This window comes from Triticum urartu, chromosome 7, assembly GCF_003073215.2.
Source record: "Triticum urartu cultivar G1812 chromosome 7, Tu2.1, whole genome shotgun sequence".
NCBI lineage: Eukaryota > Viridiplantae > Streptophyta > Magnoliopsida > Poales > Poaceae > Triticum > Triticum urartu.
The window spans coordinates 704508011-704530234 of NC_053028.1; positions in this window are offsets into that span (position 1 = coordinate 704508011).

A 22224-nucleotide genomic window follows, 5' to 3' on the forward strand; every position below is an offset into this window, starting at 1 on the left:
TTCCCGCTTGCGCCCTAGCCAACCCAGCACGCACCCGACCTGCCGTGTGCGAGACCAAAGCCCTAAGGGAGACCCCGTAACCCTCGTTTCACCCTCCTGCTCCTGCACGAGCCGCCTGGGGTGTTTTGGATCTCGCCGGAGTAGCTCGTGGCCGCCGTCGTTCACCGCCTCCTTCCGTCACCGTAAGGACACCTAAGGCAACTCTAATTTGCTCCGTTCAACTTCCCCTTCAACGGCGCAGTTTTCTGACACCTTGTTGTCGCCGGAGACGCAGCCGAACGCCGCCGCCACCGACGTCCGCCACCGCCGGAGCACCGAGGTTCACGTGGTCCCCGCCGCGCGCAGAGCACGCCCCACCTTCGTCTTCGCTGGAGCACCACCGAAGAGCCGCCGCCGCCGACGCCCGAGACCGCCGCCGCCGTCCTCTGTTCTCTGGTGAGCACGCGTGCACAGAGTAAGCTTCAGCCAATCACGTGGTGACACGTGGCCACGTGCTACAGTAAACGCATGAGCAGATCAGGAGTTTTCTGCTGTTCTTTTTTGTCTTTTTCAGCTTTTCACCAAAACTTCTAATTGCTATAACTTTTAGTGTATAAGTCCAATTTAGGTAATTCTTTTTCCTATGCACTCACAAAAATCATCACATTATCACAGTACCAACTTTGCACAGGTTTGCTCTGTTCAAATTTGAATTCATTTGAATTTGAATTAAACCTTCAAGAGGCCGTAACTTCCCAACCCTTTAACGAAATTTAGTGATTCTTTTTGCATTGTGACCGTAGTGCAATTTAGGTGATGTTAAGATTCTGTTGTTCAGTTTTAAAAATGATTTTCTTGTTGTTGGTTTTGTCTTGGTTCTTTTCGTGTTTCGGTGATTGATTCGTTGAATTGTGTGAAACGTGTAGATTGTCCGGAGTGCGACACGAGCTATTGTCAGGAGTGTGACTTTCTGAACCAGAACCAAGGCAAGTTACATGTTGATCATCCTTTACCTATTGTTTTCTATGCATGTAGTTATACCACACTATGAATATATGCATGTATAGGAATACTATATTATTTTTGCTATGCTGATGAGCTATCTTCCCGTCTTTGCAAGTCGTGGTAGTGGTAGGTTGATATGCTTTGTAGATGGGGGTGGTTCGTGTATTCATTGAGTTTATGTGAGGATTATATATATTTAACAAATTGAGTAGTAACTCAGGATTTAACTCACCTCTGGGCGGAAGTGGTATTGCTTGATGTTGAGGGAAGGCATCATGGGGTCTTGCACCTTTTCTAAGGCTATGCGCTCAGGAGAGTGCACCCTAAGTGGAATGCCGCCCAGGCTCAAAAAGATCAGACAGACTTAGTGACTAGTAGCTTCCATGTGCGGCCACTGGCTATATGGGCTCTGGCTTAGTTGATCAGTTGTTGGAACCCTGGCCCAGACAGTGTCGACAGATGTAGCATATGTAGGTGGGGTGTGGCCGTCAGGTGGTCAAGGGAACTTCTTCTAAAAGACTTCGTCTCAATCTTCGGATTGGGTCCAGTGGGTAAAGTGTACTAAACTCTGTAGAGTATTAAAACTAATCATGATTAGCTGTGCCCCGGTTATGGGTAAATTTGAGCCACTATGCCATTACAGTTGTTGGATGATCTTGACATATGTGACACCTAATAAATTTGTTGGGCAACTTAATAAAGGGTAGGTTGGAGTTGATTTTTGCCAACTCAACCTTGTGTATTTAATTGTAGTAATAAAAGAACTAAACAAAATTTGACAATTAGGTAGTTATTAGGATAAAATCAGCTTTCTGCAAAAATAAACCCTCAACCCTTCCTTTTGTTATACTATGCATATACATGTAGGTCTGCTATATTATTACTCCTGTGTAACTTGCCAATACATTCAAAGTATTGACCTATATGGCTGCAACGTCTCATGTTGCAGGATATTCAAACGAAGAGTAAGGTACCGTTAGGGTCGCGAGTCTGCACTCAGCATCGCCAGTGGGCTATGATGGGACTCATCATTATTTTTTGCTACTTTCTGTTGTTTGATTGAATAAAGCTAGCCAAGTGCTATGCAGATTGTTTTATTTTATATATTCTGGATCATACGATGTAATAAATGATGCACTTGCTATTCTGGGATTCATCTATACTGTGTGTGCTAGAGAGTTCGATCCAGGGACTAGCACGGTAAGCACAGAGACTCAAATCCTTCGAGGTTTGGTCGTTACAACACCTCTGGAAAGGATCCTTTGGGCCATGGAGCTCCTGCAATCTTGCTTATTAGTGCTCCTCCGCATGCTGCGTGCTGTCCCTCGATTGTCTTCGGCTTCATGTTAAAAGTCTTGAGCCACAGGATGAAGTGAGGGGTAACGCGGAGGAAGGCCTCACACACGACAATAAATGCCGACATGTGAAGAAAGGAGTCCGGGGATAGATCGTGGAAGCCTAGTCTGTAGTAAAACATCAAACCCCTTACGAAGGGATCTAGAGTGAGGCCTAGACCTCAGAGGAAGTGGGAGATGAACACAATGTCTTCGTTGGTTCAGGAATAGGGACAACCTGCCCTCGGGCAGGCAGCCGATGCGAAACCTCGGCGGTCAGGTATCTGGCCTCCCTCAACTTCTTGATGTCTTCTTCCGTAACGGAGGAGGGCATCCATCGGCCTTGAAGGCTAGATCCGGACATGATTGAAGGTTCGGAGCACCTGACCTGGGCTTTGGGTGTTAGAACTCGAGGCGGGGGGAGGATTCGATTGAGCACGGGAGGGAAAAAGTAAAAGCCTTGTCCCTTTATAAAGAGGGTGAATATCAAGCATCCTCTCCGTAGCCATTTGGACTTGCCTATAATCTAGGAGTCCTAGACACGGTTGGGTTACCCACGACCGTATTAATGAGAATCCCGTAATTATGGGAACACGATCTCTGCTTTGACAAGACGTGTCATGAAACCGCCTCGCGTTATGTGTGGAGCTGGTTGAGGAAAAATGGTTCGAATAAGCACCAGGCCATTGCATGGTGTCATGTTGCCAAAACGTGTCAGCAGATTAATGATTTGTGGAAATATTATTCTCTCTACGGTGGTATGTGGAACTTGTTTTGCAGGGTCGGACACTATCCTTATATTCAAAATTCTTCTGTGGTGTATTCGGAGGAGGAACCTGCCTTGCAATGCCGAAGACAATACTGCGCGCTGGACTCATCGTCATTGAAAGCCTGGTTCAGGGGCTACTATGGGAGTCCTGGATTAGGGGGTCTCTGGATAGCCAGACTATATCATTTGGCCGGACTGTTAGACTATGAAGATACAAGATTGAAGACTTCGTCTCGTGTCCGGATGGGACTCTACTTGGCGTGGAAGGCAAGCTAGGCAGTACGGATATGGAAATCTCCTCCTTTGTGACCGACCTTGTGTAACCCTAACCCTCTCCGGTGTCTATATAAACCGGAGGGTTTTAGTCCGTAGGACACAACAACTAGAACATACAATCATACCATAGGCTAGCTTCTAGGGTTTAGCCTCTCTGATCTCGTGGTAGATCCAGTCTTGTACTACCCATATCATCAATATTAATCAAGCAGGACGTAGGATTTTACCTCCACCAAGAGGGCCCGAACCTGGGTAAAACATTGTGTCCCCTGCCTCCTGTTACCATCTGGCCTAGACGCAAAGTTCGGGACCCCCTACCCGAGATCCACCGGTTTTGACACCGACATGAGGCATGTCACATGTGTGTCCCCGATCTTAGTATTCTTAGGAGTGCTGTGTTAGGAGACAAATCATATAATTTGGGAGCCATTGTTGCACGTAGGTTGCATCTTAATAGACTTAATGGAGATTTCTTTGGTGAAATTTATGCAACCCGCATAGCTAATTTTCTTGGTATAGCCATACGCGAAGATGATATTGAATTAACTCCTGCTTATCTAGATTTTAATGCTATGGTTCACCACCAGTTTGTCGAGAGGAACGAATCACCTCTACAGTATCGAGTAATCTTGGACAGACACCGTGTTGTCCGTATTACTCTCCCTGCCTCTGCCTTCTTTGATTATTAGGTAAGAGGACGATATACTATTACCAGAGAGGAGGCAGATGAGTACGAGAGGAGAGAGGAGGCCACTCGTCGCCACGCTGGAGCTCAGCAGGCGATAGCCGCTGCATCGCAATACGACCCCAGCTACTATTATGGATATCCGCCAGGCCAGCCATGGCCATAGACCAACTTAGGCCAAAAGCCTAAGCTTGGGGGGGGGTACGTATTTCCCACCGACATTACATTTATGTTAACACACCGGTGCTCATACTTTTTCATTGTATCATCCATGCTAGTTTATTTTCCTCTTTATGCTTTCTTCTTGTGTGTTCAATAAACCTTAAGAAAAAACCAAAAAAATTAGTTGTAGCTTTTAATTAATTTACTTTCCATGCTTGTAGTAGTAATTAAAAAGAAAACCCAAAAATATTTCATGTTCTTCTTTTGCTTGTTGGGAGCTTTCCCGTGTAAATAGTTTTATTTCTTTTCTTTTCTTTGCGGGTCGATAGGAGAAGACCATAATTAAATTGTTGAAGTGGCTCTTATATGCATTATTGTTGATCTGACAAAAGAGCCCATATTGCCTTGTCTTCTCATGTTTATTGAATGCCTGCAGATTCCAGCTTAGTCCAATGCACGTGCACTATTATTATTATTCACATCGTTTGGTCGTGCAAGTGAAAGGCAATTATGATGTTATATGATGGACTGGCTGAGATGAGAAAAGCTGGTATGAACTCGACCTATTTTGTTTTTGTAAATATGATTAGTTCATCGTTCTTGATTCAGCCTATTATGAATAAACATGTTTGCAATGACAATTAGAGATCATAGTTTCTTGTGCCATGCTTGATTAGCTATGAGTTATAATGGTTATGATGTGGTATGATAGGGTGGCATCCTCCTCTGGATGATTTAAGTGACTTGAGTTGGCACATGTTCACACATGTAGTTGAAACAAAATCAACATAGCCTTCATGATATTTATGTTCATGGTGGATTATATCCTACTCATGCTTGCACTCGGTGTTGATTAATTTTAATGCATGTTCATGACTGTTGTCGCTCTCTAGCTGGTCGCTTCCCAGTCTTTTGCTAGCCTTCACCTGTACTAAGCGGGAATACTGCTTGTGCATCCAAACTCCTTAGACCCCAAAGTTATTCCACATGAGTCCACTATACCTACCTATATACGGTATCTACCTGCCATTGCAAGTAAATTTGTATGTGCCAAACTCTAAACCTTCAAATAAATATCATGTTTTGTATGCTCGAATAGCTCATGTATCAACTAGGGATGTCTGTATCTTCCATCTTAGGTGGGTTATTCTCAAGAGGAGTGGACTCTACTCCTCACTCACGAGATAAATGGCTGGTCACCGGGATGCCCAGTCCCATGCTTTACGCAAACTGAATGAAAATAATTGCAAACAAAACTCCCACTGGGACTCTTGTTAGTTGGAGGCACTCGTTGTTTCGAGCAAGCCATGGATTGATGCTTGTTGGTGGAAGGGGGAGTATAAACTTTACCATTCTGCTTGGGAACCGCCTATAATGTGTGTATCATGGAAGATATCGCCATCTGTTGGTTGTTATGTTGACAATGAAAGTATAACGCTCAAAATATTATTCACCTCTGTTTCAAAACCGAGCTCTGGCACCTCTACAAATCCCTGCTTCCCTCTACGAAGGGCCTATCTATTTACTTTTATGCTGAGTCATCACCCTCTTATTAAAAAGCAGCAGTTGGAGAGCACCGCTGTCATTTGCATTCATTACTGTTAGTTTACATTGAGTATGACTTGACTGGATCTCTTTTACCATGAATTACAATGTCTAGTCAGTCCTTGGTCTTTAAAGGTGCTCTGCATTTATGTTTTGCGGTCTCAGAAAGGCTAGCGAGATACCACCTTGTTATATTGTATTATGATTGTTTTGAGAAAGTGTTGTCATCCGAGATTTATTATTATGGCTCGCTAGTTGATTATGCTATTGATATGAGTAAACTTGAGACCTATGCATTATTGCAAAAGTGGTTAGTTATAATCTTTGCTGAAAACTTGAATGTTGGCTTTACATATTTACAACAACAAGAGCAAACAGAGTTTGTAAAAGTTTTTCTTTATCACTTTCAGTTTATCAACTGAATTGCTTGAGGACAAGCAAAGGTTTAAGCTTGGGGGAGTTGATACGTCTCCAACGTATCTACTTTTCCAAACACTTTTGCCCTTGTTTTGGACTCTAACTTGCATGATTTGAATGGAACTAACCCGGAGTGACGTTCTTTTCAGCAGAATTACCATGGTGTTATTTATGTGTAGGAGCAAACGTTCTCGGAATAACCTGAAACTTCACGGAGCCACTTTTCAGAAAATAAGAAAAATACTTGCAAAATATAAAGGCCAGGGGCCCCACCACCTTGCCATGAGGGTGGGTGGCGAACCTGCCCCCCCCCCCCCTAGGGTGCGCCCCACTACCTCGTGGGCCCCCAACTCCACCTCCATATATTGAGTTTTGGGGAGAAAAAATTCAAGGAGAAGAAATCATCGTATTTTATGATACGGAGCCGCTGCCAGGCCCTAAACCTCTTGGGAGGGCTGATTTGGAGTCCGTTCGGGGCTCCGGAGAGGGGAATCCATCGCCGTCGTCATCATCAAGCATCCTCCATCACCAATTTCATGATGCTCACCGCCGTGCAAGAGTAATTCCAGCGTAGGCTTGCTGGACAGTGATGGGTTGGACGAGATCTATCATGTAATCGAGTTAGTTTTGTTAGGGTTTGATCCCTAGTGTCCACTATGTTCTGAGATTAATGTTGCTATGACTTTACTATGCTTAATGCTTGTCACTAGGGCCCGAGTGCCATGATTTCAGATCTGAACCTATTATGTTTTCATCAATATATGAGTGTTCTTGATCCTATCTTGCAAGTCTATAGTCACCTAGTATGTGTTATGATCCATTAACCCCGAAGTGACAATAATCGGGATACTTACCGGTGATGACCGTAGTTTGAGGACTTCATGTATTAACTATGTGTTAATGCTTTGTTCCGGTTCTCTATTAAAAGGAGGCCTTAATATCCCTTAGTTTCCGTAAGGACCCCGCTGCCACGGGAGGGTAGGACAAAAGATGCCATGCAAGTTTTTTCCATAAGCACGTATGACTATATTCAAAATAAATGCCTACATTATATCAATGAACTAGAGCTAGTTCTGTGTCACCCTAGGTTATGACTGTTACATGATGAACCGCATCCGGCATAATTCTCCATACCGATCCATTGCCTATGAGCTTTCCATATATTGTTCTTCGCTTATTTACTTTTTCGTTGGTATTGCTACCATCACTACAAAATACCAAAAACATTACTTTTACAACTGCTACCTTTTGTTACTGTTATCACTACTATCATATTACTTGCTACTAAACACTTTGCTACATATATTAAGTTTCCAGGTGTGGTTGAATTGATAACTCAGCTGCTAATACTTGAGAATATTCTTTGGCTCCCCTTGTGTCGAATCAATAAATTTGGGTTGAATACTCTACCCTCGAAAACTGTTGCGATCCCCTATACTTGTGGGTTATCACACCAACACTCCATCCTACCTCCTAATCCTTCGGATTCTATTGGCCTTCCTTCTTGCCGAGGCATATCTAAAGAAAAACTTTGTGTTCCTATCCCCCTCCTTCAGCCACCAAACGTGAGCTCGTTGCCTCCACTTCATATCAATGACTTCCTCCAAATGATCAACCAAACACCGTAATATCACCTCCTCAGCAACCTTCTCCGGTGTGATAGCTTGCTTTCTACAATTCTCCAACTCACGCTTGGCCTACTTTAGGTTTCTTCTTCGTATCACCCACCACATCCTTAGTCCATCTTGATAGGTCGCGGGCCACGCCCTTCAACGCGGCAGCCACTCTTTAGATTTTGATTTTTGCAAGTTTAGCCATGAATTTAGAAGCTCTTATTTTGAATCTCACAACCTACTGAAGCACACTTTTTCGCTCGGGATCAGCCGCCGTGTGTTGTTGGGCCAACCCGGAGATCTTCCTTCCGTCTCTTAAACATTATGACGACTTAATAAAAAGCTTCGCGAGGTTGTCTAAAAAATTGGTAATTGGTTTCGGGCTAGAGATTTGACTAAATTGGAGTAGTTTTCATATATATTGGTCATCTTTGGTTTTGTATTATTTAATGCTAATTTTTTATATTTTTGTTGTATGTTGTGATGTCCAGCCTGGTGATCTCTCCATGAGCACGAAGCACATCGACATCTAGTTCAGTGTCGTACTCGAGCAGGACACTAGTATACTTCTTAGCACTCTCTCAATCCTATGGGGAATACCGGAATAGGGATCACAGTGAGAAGTAGAATGCACATGAACATGCCATTATGGAACCAAATAGGATCTGACGAAGGAAAACAAAAAGAATATGTGGGTTAAATAGAAGAGAAATATACTAACCATTGCAAATTGTGATGTGAATTGTTTTTTTAGGTCAAGCAAATAGCTTTATTACGAAACGTACTAGGCAAGATCGTCAATTACAAACTCAGCAACAATTGCTAGAATTACATCACCAGCAACTAGAACATCTCCCACTTGGAGATCCAGGCCTAACTTGGCCATATGGTGCGCTGGCATGTTGGCCTCGCGCTTACAATGGGGAAACACACATGAAGAGAACCATAACCGGGACTACACCTTGATGTCTTCAGTCGCCTATGCTTGTCGCGAACAATCTGGAGCACGTCTGTTTAGGGCCTGTTCAAGCAGCAGGGCTTCCACTTCAATAGTCAGCCGCACGACCACCAGTTCGGCCGCAAGATCTAGCACTTGCTCCACTGCTCTCAGCTCAGTGCTGAATGCATCCGCAGCACAATCAAGTTGCCTAGCCCGTGCTGCCACCACCTTACCTGTATTATCCCGTACCACCATTCGCCAGGCCCCCTACATGCCATCCTCAACAAAACCTCCATCAACATTGAACTTTAGCATGTCCTGTGGTGGAGGGGTCCAGCGAGGCACGCTTGCCGGCAGGGTAGGCGTTTTGCAGAAACACCCCTGGAACTCACCGGCAGTACATGCAGCCCTAACGGTGAATTGCGGCAGTATGAGATTGAGTCGATTCGACATTACCTTAGAGATGATCTTATACAGAACATTACACAAATTGATGGGTCGGAGGTCCTTTATCCTTGAGGGTTTTTTGCCCTTTGGTATTAGCACAACATGGGTATTGTTCCATCCAGCAGGCATCTCACCCCCCTCGAGGACATGTCTCACCTCCTCAATGATGTTCCTGCCCATCAAATGGCATTATTTTTTGAAGACCACCGCGGGCATACCATCTGGCCCCGATGCTTTCAGGTCCCCTATCTGATCAAGGGCAGCTTTCGTTTCCATATCAGAGAATGCAACTGTGAAGCTCTCATTCATAGCACTCGTTACCTTCACCGGAACAGCCCAGAGAAGCTCATCATATTGGCCATTACCATTCGAGGTGAACAGGTCCTGAAAATAAGATATAACATAGTTAGTGAGATCCCTTCCTTCCTCCACCACCACTCCATCCTCCCTCCTAAGCCTTCAGATTCTATTGGCCTTCCTTCTCGCCGAGGCATATCTAAAGAAAAACTTTGTGTTCCTACCCCCCTCCTTCAGCCACCAAACATGAGCTTGTTTCCTCCACTTTATATCAACGACTCCCTCCAAATGATCAACCAAACACCATAATCTCACCTCCTCAGGAACCTTCTCCGGTGTGATAGCTTGCTTTCTACAATTCTCCAACTCACGCTTGGCCTCCTTTAGTTTCTTCTCCGTATCACCCACCACATCCTTACTCCATCTTGATATGTCGCGAGCCACACCCTTCAATGCCGCAGCCACTCTTTAGTTTTTGATTTTTGCAAGTTTAGCCATGAATTTAGGAGCTCTAATTTTGAAGCTCACAACCTAGCGAAGCACGCTTTGTCGCTCGGGGTCGGCCGCCGTCTGTGGTTTGGCCAACCCGGAGATCTTCCTTTCGTCCTTGTAAACAATGTGACGACTTAATAAAAAGCTTCGCGAGGTTGTCTAAAAAAAATTGGTAATTGGTTTCGGGCTAAAGATCTGACTAAATTGGAGTAGTTTTCATATATATTGGTCATCTTTGGTTTTGTATTATTTTAATGGTAAATTTTTATGTTTTTGTTGTATGTTGCGATGTCCAGCCCGGTGATGTCTCCACCAGCACGAAGCACATCGACATCTAGTTCAGTGTCATACTCGAGCAGGACACTAGTATACTTCTTAGCACTCTCTCAATCCTATGGGAATACTGGAATAGGGATCACGGTGAGCACTAGAATGCACAGGAACATGCCACGATGGAATGAAATAGGATCCGATGAAGAAAAGCAAAAGAATCTGTGGGAGAAATAGAAGAGAATTGTACTAACCATTGAAAATTGAGATGTGAATTGTTTTTTTAGGGCAAGCAAATAGCTTTATTACAAAAATTACCGGGCAAGATCGCCCATTACAAACTCAACAACAATGGCTGGAATTACGTCATGAGCAACTAGAACAGCTCCCACTTGGAGAGCCAAGCCTAACTTGGCCATATGGTGCGCTGGCATGTTGGCCTCGCGCTTACAATGGGCAAACACACTTGAAGAGAACCATAACCGGGACTGCACCTTGATGTCTTCAAACGCCTGTACTTGTCGCGAACAATCTGGAGTATGTCTGTTTAGGGCCTGCTCAAGCAGCAGGGCGTACATTTCAATAGCCAGCCGCACGAACCCCAGTTCGGCCACAAGATCTAGCGCTTGCTCCACTTCTCTCGGCTCAGTGGTGAATGGATCCGCAACATGATCAAGTCGCCCAGCCCGTGCTGCCACTAACTCACCTGTATTATCCCGTACCACCACTCCCCAGCCCCCTGCATGCTCCATAAACATTGAACTTTAGCACGTCCTGTGGTGGAGGGGTCCAGCGAGGCGCGCTTTCCGGCGGGGTAGGCATTTGCAGAAATACCCCTGGTACTCGCCGGCAGTACATGCAGCCCTAACAGCGAACTGCACATGCTCCATCGGCTTGTCTCCCTCCCGGACCTTATTCCGTTGAGCCCACCACTGCCACCACATGACGATGATAACCATCCGGTCTTTCTCTGGTAGCTGCCACAAATAGTCCAGGGTGGTATCAACACTATCGAACTCCGCAAGCTGCTGCCTGACATACTCAAGATTGAGACCCCGCCAAGCATGCTTTACCTCATGGCACTCAACAAATAGGTGTTTGGCCGACTCGTTCCCCGCATTACACAAGAAGCACTTATGATCCTCAATAGCCATTCCCCTTCGACATAGGATATCCATAGTGGCCAGTGTGTTGTGCGCAAGCCGCCACATGAAATGTCGAACCTTCCCAGGACATGGCATTTTCCATAGTCTCTTCCATTATGCCTTCCCATCTCCATCTAAATTCCCCGCATCATGCGATATACCATTCGCCTGTGCACCACTGGTCTCGGACAGTGCCCATTTCAATTTATACGCCTGCTTAACCGAGAACACACCTTTTGGGTCAAAGTGCCATGCCAAGAAATCTACTGTCCCGTCCCTTAACGGCATCTGAAGAATCAACCTGCGCAACAACCTTAACAAGAATTTCCTTGCCTTGCCTAGATAGTTTCCTCTCATTCCAGCCCTGCATGTAGTTCCAAATCCGGTCCTTTAGGTAAGCAAAAGCCTTGCACTTGGAACGCCCAATGTACATTGGGAGTCCCAAATATTTTTCATTGTACGCATCACTATCAATTCCCAAGGCCCCCTTCACATTTCCTTTGGTCTGTTGGGAGCAGTTTTTACTGAACATCACCGCAGATTTCTCATGATTTACACAATGTCCCGAACATCTCTCATAGACCTGTAGGATGCGTTGAAGTTCCAAGGCTTCCTCCATCCGTGCTCTCATGAGAAGCACCGAGTCATTAGCAAAAAACAGGTGCGAGATAGATGGAGCTCCCAGACAAATTTGTATACCTCCAAATCTACCTCACTGCTGGGCCTCATTCAGCAAAGCCGACAAACCCTTTGCACAAAATTGGAAAGAGATAGGGCGAGCTCATATCGCCCTGCCGGAGCCCTCTTGAAGGCGCAAATTGTTGGGATAGCTCGCCATTAATTACTTTGATGATGTACCTCACCGAGGTTACACACTTCATTACAAGCTTCACCTAGCTGCTCGCGAACCCAAGTTTATATATCACTAGTCAACAACCCGTCCATCTGCACGGGCTAGCACTTCTAATATTAAATTCTCGTCTTATCTCTTTTATTCTGCATATAAGATTTGTCAGAAGTAAAACTTCATAAAGTTTGAACAACTTTATTGGAAAAAAATCAAGATTCTTAATGCAAAATCAATATCATTAGATGCGCAACGAATTTAATTTTCAGGTTGTATAACTTTACTATTGTAGATGTTGATATCTTTCATATAAATATGGTGAAAGATACGATCTTTCGATTCAACAACTCTTATATATGGTCTAAAAACGATCATTTGGAGTAGTAGTACAATTCCTAATAGTAGAACATGATACTGTAGCAAAAAAGATTTTTGCATTTTTTTTAATTATTTGAAGGACGAGTTGGTATTTTTATTTTATGTTCTTGTATTAACCAATAACTTCTTCAAGAAAGTGTTGTATGATTGGCTGGGAACTGTGTGATAGCTAATTCAGATTTCAAGATCTTCTTTGTACCAAAAAAGAATCTTTGAAGAATTTGTTTTATGATCAATGTGCTTGAACATTTACAGTACTTTCTATCCCTACTACCATAGGGAGGAGAGCAGGATCAAAGCAGAGGAGGAGACAACGGCCATACAGAGGACTCCATGCAGATTTTTCTTGAGTGAATAGTTGATTGAAGAATCCATGGATGCTTATTATTATTTCATGGGCAATCAGCTGGATATTGAAATTCCTTATGAACGGGAGAAGGCTTTTCGTGTTTTATGAAAGGACGTGGGGCTTTCCTTTTTTCAATTGATGTGAGGATTTTCCTTTTTTTGTTTGAGAAATGTTGGACGTGCCGCATGTGTTTATGTGGCACCCCGGCTCAGACAAAACCGGAACGACCTGTATTCCAGCCCAGAGATCGAGGTGAAGTCTTCTGGAATACGACACTGCTTAGTATAGAACAAACAAGATCTCTATTACAACACGAATATGAATACAAGGGTTCCGACATTACAATGAATAACATCGGTACTCCGACACTACACCAACCATGATTGCTCTATATAAGCAGCAGAACAACTCAAAGCAGCGGAAAAACTTCTAGCAGCGGAACAACGAATGGCGATGATGGACTCCAATCCGCAGGGACTCTGGCTGGAACCTTTATCCTAGCTCGCACGAATGGAAACAACACCAAACAAGCAAGCAATCCAGGCACGACCAGCAAACTGGCATGACACGCCAGGTCAGTACAATGAATGTACTTGCAAGCTCACAATAACCAGAAGCATTCAAGACAAACAACAGCATGGCAAATACAGGTTAAGCAGGAATTATCGTGAGATCATTAGGATAACAATACATGAACATAATATCGCCAGAACCATATGATCATGGCATGAACATATAAATCTGACGATACTAGCGTGCGACATGATGACACTACATGCACCATATATTCAGCTCGGGTTACCTTGTAACCATCACATGCATCACTTACCAACTTCGGACATTACACGATCATCTCGGGATCAAATCAAGCTTGGTATAAACAATACCGTAGTAGTCATCAAATGACCACAAGGAGCTTGATCTTTACCCACGTTTCTCGCACAACATCACGAATATCCCCCAAATCGGTATCCTCGATACCACGGTGATCATTTCGGCGATCACAACCATGACCAACACTTGGTCTAAAACAGTGATCCTTCCGGCGATCACAATCAACTTATCTAACCGTGGTTGTTATTAAGCACATTATTATTACTGTTGACTCATAGTGTGACAAACTACGAACTGGGCCCTTATCCACGGGTGCGGCTATTGATAGATTTAATATACACTCTGCAGAGGTTAGCACACTGTACCCACACTACGGAACCCATGGCCTCGCACTCCCATTCGGGTGGACCAACGGCGTTTCGACAAAACCGATCTACTGCCATGACACTCTCCTGGCCACTCCGACACACTCCCAACCGGGCTAGTCACGGGTGGCTGTCGGTGTCAAAACCGGCGGATCTCGGGTAGGGGGTCCCGAACTGTGCGTCAAGGCCGGATGGTAACAGGAGACAAGGGACACGATGTTTTTACCCAGGTTCGGGCCCTCTCGATGGAGGTAATACCCTACTCCTGCTTGATTAATATTGATGATATGGGTAGTACAAGAGTAGATCTACCACGAGATCAAGGAGGCTAAACCCTAGAAGCTAGCCTATGGTATGATTGTTGTATATGGAGTTGATTCTGTCCTACGGACTACAACCCTCTGGTTTATATAGACACCGGATAGGGTTAGGGTTACATAGAGTCGGTTACAATGGTAGGAGATCTTGAATATCCACATCGCCGAGCTTGCCTTCCACGCCAAGGAAAGTCCCATCCGGACACGGGACGAAGTCTTCAATCTTGTATCTTCATAGTCTAGGAGTCCGGATGAAGGTATAGTCCGGCTACCCGAACACCCCCTAATCTAGGACTACCTCAGTAGCCCCTGAACCAGGCTTCAATGACGATGAGTCCGGCACGTAAATTGTCTTCGGCATTCCAAGGCGGGTTCCTCCTCCATGTCCTTCATAGAAGATTGTAAACACCAAGAGTAGTGTCCGGCTCTGCAAAATAAGCTTCCACATATTGCCATAGAGAGAATAATATTAACACAAATCAAATCTGCTGACGTATTCCGCAGTGCGTCATCGCACTACAGCCAAGTCCTTTACTTGAGTCATTTTCACTTTTCCACCTCAGCGTGTTTTGCGAGGCAGTTTCCTTGGCACGTCTTGTCAAAGCAGAGATCGTTTATCCCCTTTTACGTGATTCTCATCAATACGGACGTGGGTAACCCAACCGCGCCACTTATCACGGCGCTTGGGAGGCAAGCGAGTTTTACTAGGAAGGTGGGGACGCACAACCGCATCCGCCCATATAAGGGGACAAGGATCCACCTTTTTACCTACGCCTTCTTCCTCCCTTGCCTACCCATCTCTCGCGCACCCGAGCTCCAGCGCCCAAGCCCGCACTTCCCACCTCAACCTTCTCCAGCAATGTCTGGAGCGGGAGGCAAGTGGATGGTCTCCTCCGTCACGGAGGGTAAAGTCAAGAAGCTAAGGAAGGTCGGGTATCTGTCCAAGGACATCGGGCACCGGCTTCCCGAAGAGGGGCAGCTTATCCCCACCCCAAGGCCGCATGAGAGAGTAGTATTTCTCCCCCACTTCCTCCGCGGACTGGGTTTTCCACTCCACCCATTTGTCCGGGGGCTCATGTTCTACTACAGCCTGGATTTCCATGATCTGGCTCTGAACTTCATCCTCGACATCTCGGCATTTATCGTCGTGTGCGAGGCTTTTCTTCGCGCCCGCCCCCATTTCGGCCTCTGGCTCAAGACCTTCAACGTCAAGCCCAAGGTGGTGCGCGGCAGCCAGGCGGAGTGCGGAGGCGCCATGGCGGGGAAGATGGCCAACGTCCCATGGTTCGAGGGCTCTTTCATGGAGACCCTAAAGGGATGGCAAGCCGGGTGGTTTTATATCACCGAAACGCGCGATCCGGAATGGACCACAGCCCCCGAGTTCCGATCCGGACCCCCCACGTGGCTTATGTCCTGGAAAGAGACGGGCCTGTCATGGGGTGACGAAAAGGAGGTGACCGGATTGCAAACATGCATCCAGTCCCTAGTGAACAAGCCAGTCCGGCTTGTTAACGTAATCCAGGTTATGCTCATCCGCGGGATCCTCCCATGCCAACAACGGGATTTTAATCTGTGGGAGTTCGACCCGGCGCAGCATCAAACCCTCAGCAGGCTCTTCGACACGATGTACGAAGAAGCCTGGAAGATGCTATTCAAGGGCGCTGAGGCTCCCGCATCCGCTTCCGAGGACCGCGGATACAGCTCGCAGCGTCACGCTAGCGAGGTAAGCCATCTACACCTTTTACAGGATGTTAAGCTTTTTACATAGTTTGACTCTATGTGGGATCTAAACTCCCTTACCTTTGACAGGCTTGGCGGGCGATATCTGGACTAATTAAATGTCCTGCTCTGCTGCCCGAAGACCCAGCCCCAGCTCTACTAGTGAAGCTGCTCGCTCCGGCGCCTTATGTGGTGCCGGAGAAGAAGGGCAAGAAGAAGAAGACCACGGGGACTCGAAGGAGTGCCCGCAACGTGGTGGTGTCGGACTCGTCATCTGATGAGTCCTAGACGCCCTCCTCCCGCAAAAACGAGGAGGAGGAAGAAGAAAACTCTCCCCCCAGCGGAGGGAGGAGAGAAGACGAAGGCCGCCCCAACGGGGGAGGCCGAGGGGTCTAGGAAAAGGAAGACCCCTCCGCCGGACTACGCCCCCAACGCCGAAGAAGGCCAAGAGGAGTGGCCAAACAGGGCCAAGCGTCCAGCGAAATCGTAAGTTCGGATATTAGAGTAACTCATGATGTTCCTTTGTTGCACAACTTTACCTAATGTCAAATGTAATTATGCAGTCCGCCCCGGGCCGAATTCGACGAATCGTCGGGCGGCTCCCTGGACTCATCGCACGTGAACTCAGTTCCGCCCGCTGTCTCCCCCCGCACTGTAGACGACGCCGAAGTGGCGTCGCGACAAGCTCCGGGGCAAGAGGAGGCGGTCCTGGAGGAGCCGCAAGGAAACCTCCCGGACTCCAGGAGTGAGGGGGATAAGGCTCCCCAGGGCTCTCAGTCCGGCTTCGTGCCGGACACCGGGCTGGAATCTTCAGTTCCGGACCGCGGTAGGTGAACTCCTTCCAAGAGGAGCAAGCCTTCTAAGCCGACGGCCGCTGTCCAACCGGAGGTGCCGGACAATCTGCTGGAGTTGCTTGACGACGCCTCCATCGACAAGGGGCACCGTACTATTATGAGTACGGTGATCCAGAAGGTTCAGTCCGCCAAGAGCGGACTGACTGAAGCTTGCGCTAGCCTTCTAACAGGCTTCGAGGTAAGTAAAAATATGTAAAAATATTACCGCATAGACAGTAGCCCCTGATGCTCTGTTTGGCGTTCGGAAAGAAAAGCCGAATAGAGGATCTATTAAATATCACAGGAGTCTAACAAAAAAGAGTCAATATGCGTATGCAGGCTTCGCTGCTATCCACCGCCACACTGACTGCAGAGGTGAGTGTCCTGAAGCAGGACCTCGAGCGGACCAAGCAAGAGCTCGGCCTTGCCAAGCAGCGGCTCGAGGAGGAAGAAGGTAAGAAATACCTTGCAGAAAAAGTGCCTATAAAAAGGCTTTTATTGCAAAAAGAGTAACAGGATTGTGCTGCTTATTGTAGGGGCCACGACTGAGGTGGCAACCCTTAAGCAGGCATTGTCTGCGGCCAAAAAGAAAACGGCCGCGGAGCGCACCGAGTGAGACAGACTTGGGGTTCAAGTCAGCGAGGTGCAGCAAGAGCTGCAGGCTCTCATGAAAAAACATGAGAGTTTGGAGCTGGAGTCGAAGGCGCAAGCATCCGAGCTTACAACGGCCCTACAGGCTACCAAGTCTGCCAAGGCCGAAGCCCAAAAGGCCCTCCAAGAGTTGGAGGAGATGAGGAAGATAGCAGCGGGTAAGGCATTCTTTATGCAAAGCATAAATATAAAAGTGAACTCCCTGTTACTTACCCGAATCCGGAGCTCTCCAGGGGCATTCGTAGATCTTCCCCGCAGCGTATCCGATGCCGCCGCATTCTACCGAGCTAAAGAGGGCAGCTCGACGGAGAAGGTGTTCTGGTCTCAGTATTCTGAGGCCGGACACCCTGTGCCCTTGAGCGACCAGCTGAAACAGCTGGTCGAGCTCCACAAGGCGGCCGAGCAGGCCATGAAGGGCTTCATAGTTCGGCTGTGGCCCAGAGAGGCCCTGCCTAGGAGCTATTTCGGGCTGGTGCGGCGGCTGGTGGAGGCCTGTCCGAGGCTTGAGGTCATCAAGCGCTCCGTCTGCATCGAAGGTGCCCGTCGGGCCCTTGCCCGTGCAAAGGTGCACTGGGGTAAGCTGGACGGTGAGAAGCTTGTGAAGGACGGGCCGCCGCCGGGGAAGGAGCATCGCAAGCCCGAGAACTACTACAAGGATGTTCTTGCAGGTGCCCGCCTTGTGGCAGATGAATGTACCAAGGATGTAATTTTTGAATGAACTCGCTCGTGTTATCCTGTGCGCTGAAAACTTGTTCATATGCGCTAAGCAATGCTTATTGAATTTAAAATATTACTTTTTGTGCGGCCGTTTATCAAAAATTGAGAGCTGGCCAGTCGTCGGCTTCTGCCCCCGTGCCACTAGTGCTGGGGTGTTCGGGATAACCTTGAGCGCTCTTTTTCCCATAGTTGGGTCCTTCGAGGGAGGCGCTCAGCACAACGAACCAGGCAATCAGACTATAATGCTTGAACACTCTCACTTAGCCATAGAACTCTATAATTTTAAATTTTGGCGAAGCCCCTAGTTCGAAAGACCGAGTTCGGGGCGCTATCCACGCCTTGGCCGGACAAAGCCGGCTCCTCGCTCGAAGCGGCATAAGCCTTTAGGGACTCGAAAAACCTCTCGAACAGCGACTGGTCTCTCGCCACATCATGACAGTTAGTTTTAGCTTTCTCCACTGAGGTGCTTAACCCAGCTGAACCGGGGCACAATCGCAGTGGTTCTCCTAGTGCTACCTTAGCCGATAGAGCGGAACGTAAGGCACCAAAACATAGGAGCCGGGTAAACCCAACTATTGACCCAAATCATGATTCGGAGCCGATGCATATAATGCTATAAGTTCGGGGTGCCGCACTTGTGAAAGTGTACGGACTTCTCACACCATTCTGAGGGGTACTGAAGCCCCTGGCGTGTTTGCCGTACCATGGTGTACGGGTGCAATCATGTCATTTAATAAACATAAATGTGAAAAGAAGACAATGCAAAAAATAGACAAGAAGCTAAGCATTGTTTATAGAGAGGCTATTTATCAAAGTCGAACGATACAAATAGTGCGGTAAGCAAAAGATATTGGACTATTCAGTATGTCCTGACCAGGTGGCAGGCCACGGAATTGTATTTAAAACAGGTATACCGCTCGTAACAGAGACCACCTGGGAGTTCCATAATGCGGCATGACTTGTCTGCCTCCCTGGATCTTGCATCGTTTTGCGGCAGTCGAATTGCCGAACAGGTCATCCGAAGTATGGAGGTCCTGAAAGTAAGAAAAAATTAAAAAAAGAATCCGGCAGCCTAGTACGTTTTAAGCCGTATTTTGGGCGTGCGTATTGTGCCCTTCCCCTGTGCCCATGGTAATTTCAGGGCGTAGTTATGTACGCGAGGTACTGGTTTCGCTATGTTGCGAAAGCTGGGGTTGGGGCCGCATTGCTACGCTTGCTCAGAGTGTGCCAGGCGTCCTGCTGTGGGTTACTCCGGGCGCGCTTGCAGTGTCTGGCTTTTTAATGGCCGGACTGGAGAATTGCCTGAGAAGGCTACTTTGTACCTCCGCTGCGAGAGCCGCCGTATGCTCTCCATACGGAGGGAGCGTTCGGTGTTCCGTTGACCGTAATTATCTCGAGGGCCTGGCATCTTGAGTTGAGATATGCGTAGTGCGGCACGCAATTGAACTTTGCGAATGCGGTTCGTCCGAGCAGGCGTGATAGCCACTGCGAAACGGGACTATATCGAGATTAACTCTTCGCTTCGGAAATTGTCGGGGATCCGAAGACCACGTCAACTGTTACTGAGCCTGTATAGTTGGCTTCTACACCTGGTATAACGCCTTTAAAGGTCGTTCTTGTGGGCTTAATCCTTGAGGGATCTATGCCCATTTTCCGCACTGTATCCTGATAAAGCAGGTTCAGGCTACTGCCGCCGTCCATGAGGACTCTTGTGAGATGAAATCCGTCGATGATTGGGTCGAGAACCAATGCGGCGAAGCCGCCATGACGGATGCTAGTGGGATGGTCCCTTCGATCAAAAGTGATCGGGCAGGAGGACCATGGGTTGAACTTTGGGGCGACTGGCTCTATCGCGTATACGTCCGTACGCACGCTTCCGCTCCCGCTTGGGAATGTGGGTTGCGTATATCATGTTCACCGTCCGCACTTGTGGGGGAAAGCCCTTCTGTACATTGTTGTTCGGCGGCTTGGGCTCCTCGTCGTCGTTGTGCAGCCCATTGTCAATGTTTTTGGCCCTTAACTTGCCTACCTGCTTGAACACCCAACAATCCCTATTAGTGTGATTGGCTGGCCTTTCGGGGGTGCCATGTATCTGGCACAAGCGATCGAGTATTCGGTCCAAACTGGACGGGCCCTTAGTATTCTTTTTGAATGGCTTTTTCCGCTGACCGGATTTATAGCCTTTGAATCCGGCATTGACTGCCGTGTCTTCATTGCTGTTGCTGCTAACGCGGTGTTTTTGCTTATTCCGACGTGTCCTGCCACTTTTGTCCTTGGTATCCGAATTACTAGGGTTCTTTGATTAGTTGTTACTGCAAGCTAGCCAGCTGTCTTCTCCCGCGCAAAAGCGGGTCATGAGGGCTGCCATGGATTTCGGCTTTTCCTGTCCGAGGTGCCGGGCAAGCCACTCATCGCGGATGTTATGCTTGAAGGCTGCTAGGGCCTCTGCGTCCGGACAGTCGACTATCTGGTTTTTCTTTGTTAGGAACCGTGTCCAGAATTGTCTGGCCGATTCCTCTGGCTGCTGAATTATGTGGCTTAAGTCGTCGGCGTCCGGTGGTCACACGTAAGTGCCCTGGAAGTTGTCGAGGAATGCAGCTTCTAGGTCCTCCCAAGAACCGATTGAGTCTGCTGGCAAGCTGTTAAGCCAATGCCGGGCCGGTCCTTTAAGTTTGAGCGGGAGGTATTTGATGGCGTGTAGATCATCGCCGCGTGCCATGTGGATGTGAAGGAGATAATCCTCGATCCATACCGCCGGATCTGTTGTGCCATCGTATGATTCGATGTTTACGGGTTTGAAACCCTCTGGGATTTTATGATCCATTACTTCATTCGTGAAGCATAGTGGGTGTGTGGCGCCTCTGTACTGGGCTATAACACGACGCAGCTCGGAAGAGCTATGTCTGTTGTGTTCGGCCCGGCCGGATTTGTTGTATCCGGAGTGATGATCATTGTCACATGCCGTAGGGCGCCTGCGCGATCCATAGATCGATCTTGTTTGTCTTGCCTTATCCTCCAGTATGCCTCGCAGGTCGGGCGCATTTTCCCGTGCCTTAGTTGAGTGGCGTCGGGGCATGGCTTGGGTGGAGGGCCGAGAGGCCTCTCTGTCGCGGCCGCGAGGTGGCCGGTCTACCATGTCATGCACTGGTGATGTAGGTGCTTCCTCCTCTGATCGGGGTAGCGGCCTGCGCTTCGGGTAACTCTTGAGGGGCGTTCGAGTTCATACTCTTCGGCCGCAAGGACTTCAGTCCATCTGTCAGCTAGCAAATCTTGGGCAGCTCTAAGCTGTTGCTGCTTTTTCTTGAGGCTGCTTGCCGTGGCTAAAAGCCTGCGTTTAAAACGCTCTTGTTCGGCAGGGTCTGATGGTATGACGAACTTCGTCGTCATCGAGGCTTGCCTCGTCTTTGGAGGGAGGAGTATAGTTATCATCCTCGACCTCTTGGTCTGCCGCTCTCTCCTGAGGGCTGGCTTCTCCATCTTCCTGTGCCGAATCTTGCTGAGGTGGGTGTTCTTCGGCGCTATTCGGGGTAGTATTATCTCCCATGCCGGAATCACCATTTTTGCTTTGGCGGGATTTAGAGCGGCGCGCTGACGCCGACGCTTTGGCTGTTTCTTGGGGGCGTCATCCCCCACTGTTCCATCGCCATCTCCATCTTTTGGAGTATCCACCATATATATGTCATATGACAAGGTGGCCTTCCAGCGCCCTACAGGTGCTGGTTCCAGTCTGTCTCCTACATTGTCGTCCATGCCGTCGATGTCTTCGGAGCCGAAGTCAAGCATGTCGGTTAGATCGTCGACAGTGGCTACAAAGTGGGTGGTGTGTGGGCTTGAGTTT